This window comes from Psammomys obesus, unplaced genomic scaffold (assembly GCF_907164565.1).
Source record: "Psammomys obesus unplaced genomic scaffold, mPsaObe1.curated_primary_1811, whole genome shotgun sequence".
Lineage (NCBI taxonomy): Eukaryota > Metazoa > Chordata > Mammalia > Rodentia > Muridae > Psammomys > Psammomys obesus.
The window spans coordinates 14143581-14157589 of NW_026596147.1; positions in this window are offsets into that span (position 1 = coordinate 14143581).

The following is a 14009-nucleotide window of genomic DNA, read 5'->3' on the forward strand; positions in this document are numbered from 1 at the left end:
GGAAGGAAAAATGTCTTGCTCTCAAGTCCCACACATAATTATATAGAAAATCTGAAAAAAATCAACAAAACATCTGGAGCCGACAATTGTCATAACACAATGGTAGCAGCCAAGAATGCCCTGTAGGTATTTCCTCCCTTTGTTCCAACTAGGTCCCAAGCCTGTATTTATCACCCGCATACAAAGTGGGTCTTCTACATTGGTTAATCCTTTTAAACACCATAGTTTTCATATCTTAGCAAGAGATACCCAACTACACCTAATTTACCACTGGCCCCCAAAGGTTTCTGTTTTATTGCAAAATTCAGATTGTTTTTTGAGTCCTCACAATTCTGAAAGTTCTAATAACATTTAAAAAAAAAATCAATTCTAAAGCTTCCTCTGAAACTTAAAACTAAATTCTTCACTGTAATCCCCTATAAAACTAGTCACAGGGCCAGCCAGATGTGCTCAGGTAGTAAAGTCCCTTACTACCAAGCCTAAGGACCTGAGTTCAATCTCCAGAACCTATTCTTCTGGCTTTATCCACATATTGTGGTACACATGAGCACCACCACCACACATTTAGTTGATTAAAGTACAGGTATACATTTTCAATCCAAAAGGATTGATGTCTATATTTTGGCTTTTCTTTGGTTTTCTCTCTGTGGTGTGCAAACATTTGTTTATATCTCCGCAGAGTGTCACATAACACTCCACCAGAACAATTAGGACATTACTTTTCAATTCAGCTTCACTCAAAATCTCAGAGCTTTTAGCAAATTTTAAAAAAATTCCTTGACAGCATGGTAACATGAACTCTCAAGAGTCCTCATTTCTATCTGAAACTTTGTGACTATCGTCTTTACTGTCCTCATGCGTTTCATCATTCTGCTCTAACGTATCCTGAACAAAATCACTAATTCATGAGGCTTACCTATAGTGTTGTAGGCTTTCTCTTGCATGCTTCTCCACAATCCTCAATTTTTTTTTTTCTGCAACCAGCTTCAAGGCCAGAAAGCCACAGGTTTAATTACAACAGTGACCCACAATTCTGGTATTAGTTTTCTGTATGAATTACTTTTTGTGTCACTGTGACCAAAATACCTGAGAAAAACAACTTAAGAAGAGGAATTCTTTATTGTGGTTCTCAGTAAGAGAGACATTCCGTCATGGTAGGGTCAGCATGGCAGACTGGAATCAGATAGGGAACAGGAATAGACCAGGGAAGACATAGCTCCTGGACAGACACAAATTAACCCATTCCTCCACTAAGCTTCAATTTCTACCTTTCTTTCTTACTACCAATAAAGGTCTCATCCAATCAGTAAATCAGTTTCTCATGATCCATTTGTCTTTAGAAATGCCCTCACAAACATTCTCAGATGTCCTTTCCTAATAGCCTAGCTATTAACTAATCCAATCAAGTTGGCAGTCAGAATTAGCCATCACAATGTGAAATGAATAATAGAGGGCAGATTAGCTTGGCTCACAATTTCAGAGTGTCTGTCCATCCAAGCAGGAAAGCTATGGTGAGGCAGATTAGCTCACAAAATGATGGCCAGGAAAATATGAGAAATCCCCTGTGCTAGCTGACTTTCTCCATAGTTCCCTATTTTTCTCCACCCAGACTCCCTGTCTGTGGGATCAGACTGCCCACATACAAGGTGGGTCTTGACCTCTTAGTCAATCGTCTCATAAGGAAATGCAATGTGTTCTCATGTCGATGGTTACAATGCCAAAACAAGCCTAGTCAATAAATAACAAAAGAGTGAAGAAATGCTGTTGACTAAGAACATGAGTCTGATTTCCAAAGCAATGCACTCATAGATAGAAGTGTGGCAATTTTATTTGAGAAAACTAAACAGACTTATATAGGAACATATTTTATTTAGGGGCATATATATTCCAGAACATTCTCAGTTAAGGAGTACATTCTTAATGGTGCTTAATTTGATGTGAATCAAGAAGGAGAGATGACAGATGCAATTTGGAGTATTCTTACTTTCAGGTCATGTAACACATGTTCAAAAGGTTGAGTTGGTAAACAGGACACTTTGGGGAATACTTGGCTTGTGTCATGAACTTGTAGGTGAAAAACACAAGGATACATTGAAGGTGTGTTGATGTAGGAATGTGTCCCTACAAGTATGGCCGCACTTATGCACAGACGTTCTGAAATGCTTTCAACCACAGACACATCCACAGATGTCCTTCAATAATCTCTTCCTAATCCAATCAATTTGCTAGTGAACACTCACTGTTCATTACATCTGCCTAAACTGACAATCAAAACAATGATATAATTAGTTACAAACAGAGCAGAAATATGTAAAAGATAAGTCTGAGTAAAATTGCAAAACTCTTACAGAGAAGATAAAAGTAGACATAAGTAATTGGTGATGTTATTTATGATCATAGGAAATCCCAATTATGTCAACAGGATAGTTCTTCTAAGCTGCAGATTCAAAACAATCCTATTTAAATTTGTAGTAAGTTATTTCATACATATTAACAAGCTACTTCTACAATTTATACTGAGAAGTAAAAGACTAAAAACAGCTAGCTAAATACTAAGGAAAAACAAACCCAGAGAAATGGACCTACCTAATTTCAAGACTTAAAGCCACAGTAATCAACATATTGTAGCATTGGTGAAAACAGACAAGTAGATTGCCGAATTTGTTTACAAGACCAGAAACAAACCCATTTGATAAAAGAACTAATCATTGAGCACAGAGGAAAGATAATATAATGAAAAAAGTACTATTAACAAATAATTCTGAGAAAAATACATATCCTGAAAACAGAATCAAGACACAGGACTTCTAAGCATCACAAAAGTCATTAAAAATTTATCATGTTTAAATGTAAATTCAAAAACTACAAATAATAGAACATGTACAAAATCTAGAGGAATTTGGGCTTGGAAATCAATTTTATATATAAAACCAATATCAAAATCCATAAAATAATTGTCTCTCCCCTGAGGGGGGAGCAGCCTTACCAGGCCACAGTAGAGGACAATGCAGCCATTTTTTATGAGAACTGATAGACCAAGATCAGAAAGAAGAGGAGGACCTCCCCTATCAGTAGACTTGGGGAGTGGCATGCATGCAGAAAGGGGAGGGAGGTTGGAATTGGAAGGGGAGGAGGGAGGGGCTTATGGGGGGGATACAAAATGAATAAAGTGTAATTAATAAAAAATTAAAAAAATAATTGTCTCTGAAAGAGACATGAAGAGAATGAGAATGAGGCACAGATTAGAAGACAAAATTTTCACAGAATATTTCCTATAATGAACTGTTTTTCAATACATGAAAAAATTTAAAACACTGAACAATGAGGTTTTTAAATGGATAAAGAAGTAAAATATACAAATGTGGTTCTTTGAATAGGAATGATCCCCACCACAGACTCATGTGTTTGAATGCTTGGTCCATAGGGAATGGCATTATTAGGAGGTGTGGCCTTGTTGTAGTAGGGTGGCCCATTGGAGAAAGTGTGGCACTGTGGAGGAGGGCTTTTAGATCTCATATATGCACAAGCTATGCCCAGGATGGCATACCTTCTACTGCTGCCTACGGAACTCTCAGCTCCTTCTCCAGCACCATGTCTGCCTGTATACTGCCGTCCTCCCCACCATGACCATAATGGACTCAGCCTCTGAACTATGTAATCCAGCCCCATCTAAATGTTTTCCTTTATAAGAGTTGCCCTGGTTATTGTGCCTCTTCACAGCAATGAAACCCTAATTAAGACAACAAGTGACAAGGCAGCACGTGGAAAGATGTTTCACATTACACAGCAGCAAGGGAATTTGAACTAAAGTAGTAATACACTGTACACTGAGAATGTCAAATACTAGTGAGGATGAAGAAAAAGAAGGAACTCATTCATTGTTAGGGAGAATGCATTCTTGCATGGGCCTTGCAAAATTAAACATGGTTTTACAATGTGACCTAACAACAATGTTCTTTCCTGTATCCCCACACTGTTTGACCTATATACATATTTTTTTATTATGGACATCTTATGAATAGTCTCTCAACTCGAAAACAATTAAGATATTCTTTATTGGATCAATATAGAAAGAAACTGTGCTACAGCCTATACTGTTGTTCAATAGTAAACAGAAAGCTTGCAAGCATGGGAATACATGAATCTTGCGTAGATGTTAATAAGTGAAAGAAAATGATGAAAAGATTGCATAGCATATAATTTCAATTGTGTGCTATCCTGAGAACAAGGATGGGAGATAGTAAAATATTGGTTGTTCCAAGAGTTAATAGAAGGAGTTTGGACCATCATAATACTGAGGAATTTTCCTGTAGAGACACTATTTTATTGTATGATGTGATGTTGGTAGGTATTAGACTCATTATTCATTATCAAACCCAAAGATGGGTTTATAGGAACTCTTTGTATATTCTGTTCAATTTTGTGGTGAACATGAAAACTTCGCTAAAATGTAATCTTTCAAAAAGAAAAGAAAAATGTGACTTCATTGGAAACTTGAAACATCAGTGAGACCACTACAACTGCATCTCACATGAAGATTCGTGGGAGTTGTGTATGAACTGCTCTCTTGGGATATAGACAAGCTCCATTTGTCAGCGCCCTGCCAAGCCTGCTTTATGCCTTTATAGTCTGTGCCTGGCCCTGGTTGCTTGAGTTTGTGACCCCTGCTGTGGAGGAACTGCAATGGCTTCATTCCCCTACTCATTTGTGCATTCAACTTTGAGATTTAGTACTTGAGTTACAATATAGAGAACAGTGAATGGAAGTCAGAGCACAGAGTTCATGGTAGTGGTGACTTTAGAATTCCAAACAGAAGAGAGGGATGGCAACTTTATTGAAAATAAGACCAAGAGAATTCTCTATTATTTTTAAAAACTTATTCTCTCTGTCTCTCTGTCTCATGTGTGTGTGTGTGTGTGTGTGTGTGTGTGTGCGTGTGTGTGCATGTATGTATGTATGTATGTATGTCTCATGTGTGTATGTATGTTTGCTCACGTGTGTAATGTGGGTACCTGCAGTTGACAGAAGGGCGTGTTGGATCCCTTAAAGGTAAAATTACAGGATTTCTTGATTCCTACCACATGGATACTTGGAACCAAACTCCAGTTCTCTAATAGAGCAATAGGTGCTCTTAACTCCTGAGCTATCCATGTCTCTAGGCCCCATCCCAGGGAGTTCTTGTAACTAGGTTTTCAGAGTAACACACACAGAGTTTTATATGAATTTCTTTCCAAACCTCCTTTTAGCATGGATACCAATCAAATCTTAGCTCTCCCACTAAGTATATCCAAATTAAGAGATTTTTGTCTTTTTCTCCAAATCTGCTGTTTTTCTCTTAACTTTGTGGTTCTCTGAACTCAATACAGAGTGACTATGACTAGACCTAGTCATAGTCCTCAAACTCAAATCAGTGCTGCCTAGAAAGTGACTGAAGACACAGGGTTGCAGGGTCTTGCCCAACCCACTGAATCAGAACCTGCAGTTTCCCAAGTTCCCCAGATAACTCCTAAGTCATGACAACTTGAGCAGCACTGACCTAGGTGCTGCTCAACCTGGTAAGTCAGTTTGTGAATTCAAAATAACACAACACTGGAATTTTATAAACCTAATCTGAAATATGTTTTCTTCTACCATGCTGTCAAGGTATCATTGGAAAACTTACCATTCCCTAATTTTTGTATCTGTCGTATAAGGGACATCAATGAATGCTTTATGATATTTTCAATATTTATAAATAATAAGGTGCCCCATACAGTGTCTGCTCTACAGTAAGACTGAATAAATTTTATGTCCATTTATTGCTTGCTCTCTGTTGTGGGATCACTGGTCTATAATTTGATGGCTTTCAGTCCTGCTGAAAAGCCATCAGATCTTATTTTCTACTGCCAGTACCCCTATCTTAAGAAAAAATGGACAAAATACTAAATCTTAATGAAAGTAATTTTAGAGCCTTTAAATTAATACTTATTGAGTAGCAATATATAATATTAATCCAGGCTTTACTTATTTAGTTATTGCCAGCAAGTGTGCATGTGTGTGTGTGTGTGTGTGTGTGTGTGTGTGTGTGTGTGTGTGTGTCACAGTCCCGGAAGTCTGATAACAACTTATAGGGGTTGGGTTATTTCCTTCCATCATGTGAGTTCCAGGGAAGAAACTGAGGTCATCAGGCAAGGCAGCATGTACTAAACCATCTCACTGGCTGTGGTTATAATTTGAAAGAAAAAGACCCCCATTGTCACATGGGGACTAGCACTATTAAGACCATTAGGAGGTGTGGCTGTGTTGGAGAAGATTGGCCTTGATGGAGTAGGTGTGGCTTTTTTGGAGTCTGACTTTGTTGGAAGAGATGCATCACTAGAGGTGTGCTTTGAGATCTCTGAAGCTCAAGCCAGTTTACTTCCTGCTGCTTGTGGATCAAGGGAAAGAAACCTAGGCTTCTTCACCATGTCGAGCTGTGCAATGACGTGTTTCTTGCCATGACGATAATGGATTAAACCTCTAAAGTGTAAGCCAGGCCCAGTTAAATGTGTTCCTTTTTAAAAGTTGCCATGGTCATAGTGTCTCTTTACAGCAATAATGCTCAAACTACGACACTGGTCCACATTTTATTTTATTTTATTTTATTATTTTATTTTATTATCAAAGTGATGCTGTTGCTTAAAGGCAAGATTTGAGTGTCCTTGGAGCAACAGGGCAATTATTGACTTAATTACCTACTAAGTATTGCAAACTAACCCTACAGCATTCTTACAGGAGAGAAACACCACTAAAGATACCTTTCTAAATGTTCTTCCATTCTTCCATTGTATTTCAAAATGATATGCTTTTCTCTTACTGATTTTTATTATTGAAACATCGCCTGAATCACTTATCTTTACATTTTTCATTTTGAATTCACTAGACTGTGACTGTTCGGTAAATCTTTTATGAACAAGGTCCCTCATGGTCTCTTTTAATTGGCTAAGGATTATCACAGAGAATACTGTCAAAACTCTAGACAGTGTTTCCCTTAAAAACTCATGGCACAAAACTTTCCAAGGGATAAGGTGTCCAAATTCAAATAAAAACAACCCATGTTCTCATGCCAGTAGAACCTGTCTTGTCAAAGCAAGATGGACTTTCCATTAGCAGCCATGTTTTAGAAGAAGTTTGTTTTATAAAACTAAATCATTTGCATTAGACTTGTGATGAAACTACTTGAAAGAAAAGGGGAGGTTGGAGATCTCTGCTAATAAAATATTCTTGTAGCCAATCTTTCAAGATTTTCAGAAGGGATCAATTCATGAGCCTCCAAGAGATTTCCTTCTGTCATCTTGCAAATCATATTGTATACTTTCATTGTACAATATGAAAGAATAAACACTCACATACTGGTCGTATGGACCCCTCTCCCAAGATCATTGTTTAACTCAGAAAATTCATGCCTTGAGTTTGTTCTGGCCTCATTCAAATTTTTTCCTTTGTCTTTTCTCTTCTATTCATATCTCAGGCTAATGAATAATTCTCAGTCCTTTCTCAATATTGATATCACAACATGAATATTTCTTTAGATTTTTATCGTGTTCATCCTCAGGTAGACACACTGGCCAACATGACTGTTTCTACATTTCTACATAAAAGGCATTTTAAAACTTGCATTAAACTTATAGTGGATGATATAGGCTATGTTCTTGGTTTGGAGCCTAAAAATATTTATAATCTCATCCTAATCCATTCTCAGGCTTATAAAAATCATAAAGTAATATTAACATCCCAAGTCAGTGAAGTACTCAAAGTGAAGCATGAGCAATATTCTGATAGTGTCACAGTGAAAGCAGAGAAGGCAAGCTGATTCTAATATTACTATAAGTTGAATTTTATTAAGATCTATTCCCTCTCAAAGTATTGATGCCAGGTATTATAAAAACTCGCACAGCAGCAAATTTTTTTTAATTATCATTATTTTTTACTTAGCATTCTATTTTCCTTTCCCATTTTGTTGGAGGCTACAGGCCTTTGCTGTTTAGGTTGTGTAAAAACTTTGCTAGGTTTAAGAATTATTTTCAGATTAACACATTAGGTAGTGAAAACCAAATGAATGATGTTACCTCTTAATGACACATCATGACATCCGATTTTTGGATTTTGAACATATTTAAATAATTTTTTTATCTGTGTTCTTAATTTTTAGAATGACCACTTTCAGTTATTTGTTAACTGGGGGACTTTAATTCTATTAATGTGGCTGTTCCCCAAACCTACTTACATGCAGGCAAGCCCCAGGAAATCATTAATAGAGAAGGATTATCCCACCACTGATGCGGGAGGCAGTTTTACCAGGTACTAAGACCAGAGCCATCTGCTCCCAATGCAGGTGCCTTCATCCTTTGAGATTCTTGTCTGCTTTAGGAAAGCTGCTTCAAGGGTCAGGGAGAGTTGAAAGAACTTTCACGGGGGACAGTTTTTACACATCTCTTTTACCTAGAGATTTTTCATAAGCCAGCTCAGGACCCCTCTGCTTGGTATGCAACACAGAAATAACTGGGTAAGTCTCTGAAACTGAATTGAACTGACCATGGATTTGAAGTTACATCCTTTCCCACTGAGTTAAAGCCAAATAGAGTTGCCTCCCTGGGCCAAGCTTTGATCACTAGTATGGTACTTTCCGCTTCCTGACTTGAATACACCCAGTCTCCAGCACTGGTTTTATTTAATGTTCTTGTTCACTTCCCTGGAAATGCTTAGCTCGGTCACCTGCTGGCTGTGATAGTGATTAGGATTTCATGGCACCAGAGCATTTCATTTCAAGTGAGCCACACCACGGCCCATAAATTAATATAGGATTATGCTTCAGTATTTACTCTGCAGGCTTGTTTTGAACTGAAAAGAAAAGGCAATTGAAGGATGAAGGAAAAAGAAGGAAATGATGAGATGAAAAGTGAACACTTTCACAAAGCCTGACAGTGTGTATTAGCATAAGCTCATTCTCAGACATAAGTGAGGAACTCCACTAATGTACTGTTGTGCTTTGTTAGCACTGATAAGCGTCACTCTCTCTTCTCAAAACCAGATTCATCTTACATGTGGAAAATACCAAACTCTTTGTCGAAGCATAGACAAGTACTTTAAGTGGTATTGAAAGCCAGTTCAGCATATGGAGTCAGAACCCCAGCTGATCTCAGCCTCACAGTCATTCTCACTAAAGTGCTGGAAACGTGAATAAAGGTGTCTCAGATCCTCCAGATCAGTGTACCCAAAGCCCAGTGTGGGCAAGTGACCTTAGTCAATGTCAGGGAACATAGGGCATTCACATAGATATACTCTGATTTAATTCATATATTTCCAAATAAAGTAAATAAAATTATAGCTAGCAAACAATCTATCCCATTGTCTGATTTTACATAGGCTGTAAGTTGAGAATAGATCCTTCAAAATAGAATGGTTGAAAAGGTTAAAACAATATTTCTTTTAGAAGAAAATTATCAGAATTTCATATTTTAGTATCCATTGATCAAAGTGATTGACTTGCAGGATCTGGGATAACTTTATTCATATTTCTAACACTTTAGTGAGAATGACTGTGAGGCTGAAATCAGTTGGGGTTGTGACTCCAATTGCTGAACTGGCTTTCAAAGCCACTTAAGGTTACCTGTATGCATTTTGATGAAAGGCGAGGCTTAGAACATCACCTTCTCACTTCATGTATATTCTGATGGATGCTTTAGTTCAACAAAAGTGAGATGAAGTGAATCTCTGACATCTGTCTATAACTCTTTTTTTTAATGAGACTTGATAAGCTATGGGAAGATGGCTGAGGAGGAGAACTCCCCTTTCAGTGAGTAGACTAGGAGAAGGAAAAAGGGTAGTACTGAGAAGAGTTGAGGTGAGGGGCTTCAATCAGGATATATAATGAATAAATTGTGGAAAAAAATTAAAATTAAATAAGTTTATAACTCTTTAAAGAAACTGTCAACATCTGTTTTAAGGCACAAGTTTTAGGTTACTATACAAGAGATGCATAGCAATAAAGGTTGTCAAAAGGCAATTCTACATTTGCAGATGGAATATGTAAGAATGCATTTCCTATGCTAGTTGATTCTTACACTTAAGGTTCAAGATGAAACTAACAAGTGAAGAAATTTAACTCTGAACTTCCTGACCTTTTTTCTTATTTAGTGCATTCAATTGCTAACTTTTATTTCAGATCATGAAAAATATAGCCTTTCTTGAACCTCTATCATAGGCTATGCATTGTATCAGGCAACATTGTTAAATTAAAAAAAAATGAAGATGCTATTATTTTGAAGTTGGTAGTCAATGGGAAATATAGACAATAATGAAACAATCCCACAATACAGTCTGTGATAGGCATAAAAATTTCATGATATACACTCATTTATTATTAATGACAAAATGGTCTTATAACTAGGTAAATAATTAGGTGGCAAGATGTGACAAGCTGTGAATTAAACTGTAATAATTCATGCCTTGGATGTTTCCCACAAGTGTGGTAGTAGGATGCCACCTTGACAGTTGGCGGGATTCGACCATTTAAAGAAGAAATTTTAAGTACCGACATAAAAATCTCTATTAGAATTTCCCTCGAATTAAACGTGGAATATAAAAAAAAGAAAATTCAGCATTATTTTTTTAAAATTTATCAACATTTATGAATCAACTTTATTTCCACCCCCCCCCCTTATTTAGCAGGTATAAAGTGTCGTATACTATAATCAAGCAAAACTGAGGGGAATTCCTGCTACCTTACCATATCACTGCACCTTCTACCTTTCAGAAAGAAACTTCTTTGTAAAAGAGCCACCAACCCAGTGGATATTTAGAGAGTTTCCTCCCTTGAAAGGTGATTCTCCTACTTTTGGTCTATTATGTCAATGTGTTAGCCATCTATTTTAACTTAATAGAAAGCTTTTTCTGCAGAGATAATGAAAGATCATTCCAGTTCAAATCCAAGTCACAGTGGCTGAAGAATATGGGTTTGCATGACGCTGGGTATGACAAGTTCTACGGTGGAAGAGGTTATGTGAACTTTCATAGTCACAAGCCAGAAGAAACTCATAAGTAGTGCTTTGGTGAAGCACACTGTGAAGGTCAAATGAATGGACATGTTACTGCAATGGGAAAATCTCTTCAGTTGGATTCAAATGCTGTCATAGTATCTTGGCTTTGAGCTTTGAGATACCTAGGTTTCTACTATACAATGCATTACAGTACACTGACCTAATAGTTACAAAGACAGTATGATACAGGTCGGCTGCAAATGGTATTAAGGAGACTAACAAAAGCCCATGAAATTTTGACCATCACTCTTCAACATTCCATTTTTCCATAATAATGAAGTTCTAGTCATTTAGTAAGAAAAGGCTTCAGCAAAGATGTGATTTTTTTCAGAAAACTTCAGTCCATATGTCAGTATTCCTTAGTCAGATACAACCTGAGATGAGAAAGAGAGAAGGAGAAAGAGACAAAAGGGGAGGGAAAAGAGATAAAGACAAGGGGGAAGGAAGAGTGTAAGGGAGATCAGAAGGAGAGAGGTATGAAAGAGAAAAGAAAGACAATTTTGTGGGAATTATTCTTTGAAAGTTAAGATGTTTTTCCAAAGACTTTTATTGACATTGCATAGTCAGAAACAAGGCACTTTATCATATTAGATTTCTATTTTTCTCTTCCAACCAGTATAACATGTCTATGCTCCACTTGGCTGTTTTCACCTAATATTTTAGAGGCATGTTTAGATGTTTCAAGGTACAAGAAAATGAGGTTATCATTGTGGTTGGGCTGAGTTACCTGGGTCAGTTTACTTTCTTACTTTCTGATTAGCTTTGTGGGTAAGCAATAATTCTCTTCTGCAATTGTTACATGGAAATCTGCCTTTACTTGCACCTGAAATGACTTTGCTGAAACTCTTAAACAAAGTGCTAGTTTTCCACTATAACCCTTCTGCAGTCTCTTTGCTCATGTTTGGGGGGGGGGGAGCTCCTCGTGTTTTAAAGAAAATGTTAGAACTTCCATCCCAGTTACCTCTGAGAGCACTTGCTGCTCCTGAATATCAGATATGGCAGGTTCTCACAGCTTTGCAAAGAGATTTGCCACCTTTGTGTTTGGATTGCTGACTCAGGAAATTGACATTCTACTGTTGTGCTTTTAAAAGTATTTGCTGTGATTTCATTTTTTTTCCCCACTGACAGTTGAAGCAGAAAGGTGGATTAACTTTCTTGATTCCAATTATCTTTCCTGTAGTCTATTGCTGATACACTCTTGTGTCAGATAAGTTATGTGAAGAAGAAGAAGAAAATGTCATCTGGCAAATGTGACAGTATTTAAGGAAAGTGTAAAAGGCATTTCTTGTCATTGGTAACCATCCAAGAACTTTTCTAAAAAATCAAGTTTAATTCTTTTGAAATATTTTAACTATCTAGGTTTTATTTTTTGTTTTCTGCCAAATTTACTGAAAGAATAGTATGCAAATGCCAACTTTTGTTTTTAGAAAAGATGTCAAACGAGGAAGAAGGGTGTTTGACTTCATCTACATTTGAGGGTTTTATTGAAAGTGTCTGTATAATGTGATAACTCTTCTCTTTTGTTTATTTGTTTTGTTTTGTTTCCAGTTTCTTAGACAGTAAGTCTTGTCCTAGGAATTTAAGCTTCTCACGGCTGCAGGAGGAAGGGAGTTAAAGCAATGCTAGGATAATATCTGATAGACATTGGTTCTGCATGTGTGTGCCACCTTGTTTGATTTTGTGTTTCCAGATGTTAAAAGGTCTTTAGTGTACACAGCCATTCCCTTTTAATTAAGCACAACTACTTGGGATTCCTGATTAGCTTAAGAAGCTACTTTTTGTTTTTCTTCAATTTCATGTTTGTTTAATAACTATTCACTATTATTTGTAAGTGTTCAGCTCTCTCACTGCCCCATTGAATCATCTTATGATTTCTTTTAACATATTGAGCAAGCTAGGATACATTTTAAATGTTATCCCTTTTTAAATTATTGTTTGAAATGATCATACATGCATTAGCAATTGATGGCTATCCTTGTTTTTGAGGAAAGGCAATCCTTCAAACTTTGTGGATGGGTTAAGAAACAGCTTAAAGAGATGAAATTAAAAGGAAAAATTAAATACTCATTGTACAAACTAAACAAAAAGTGGCAGCTAGAAGTTATGTTTCAGTTCTTTGTCTTAAAAGAACTGAAATTACATCACCATGTCTTTGGATGATAATGGAGTAGTGGGAAAAGAAAAAAATCTAAAAAGTTCTGTTCTTTAGAGGCTGGGCTCTCTTAATTTCTCCCCAAGGGAAATGAAAGTTATAGTTTCTAATGTCTCACAGGGATCACAACTGTCCTAGGAAGACTGAAGACTGCGTCTTAATGATTGCAATCAAACATAGAAAATTTCACCAGTGTATCAGGTATTTTATTCTTTTTTACTTGGCAGAATTCTTGTAAATTTAAGTAATGTTTGATGCTGAGTCTCATTGAGCTGATGACCAGCATTTCAGTTGTAAATACCACATTCTCAGTGAGGGCTCTTGCCTTGCCTTCTCTTAGTATTTATTTGGTCTATAACAATTAAATAGAGATGAATCAGCTCCTTTGGTTCTTAATTTCTTCCCGCTTAGTAATTGAGTGTTACCAGAATAAGAAAGCTCCTCTAATCATTCTCAAGATGTCTTCCCATTCGCCACCCAATCTCTTCAGCCTAATGAGCAATCAAGAGAACATTTAGTGGCCATGCAGAGGCTACACAGTAATTTTATTGCTCTAGGTTTAGTGAACAGAAAAGGGATAACACATCAGATGAGTAGAAACAGGAAAAGAAGGAAAAATAGGACTTCCTTAATTTTAGAAAAAGGAGTGAAATGGCATAATATGAATTAAAAGAAAAAGAAAAAAATGCTTGTAGAAAAATGAAGTGTTGCCAAAAGTAAGGCTTTCTATAGCTGTCATGGACATTGCCCCAGAATGCACAATTGTGTGTCCTTCACCCCTTGACATGCTTTGAATAATC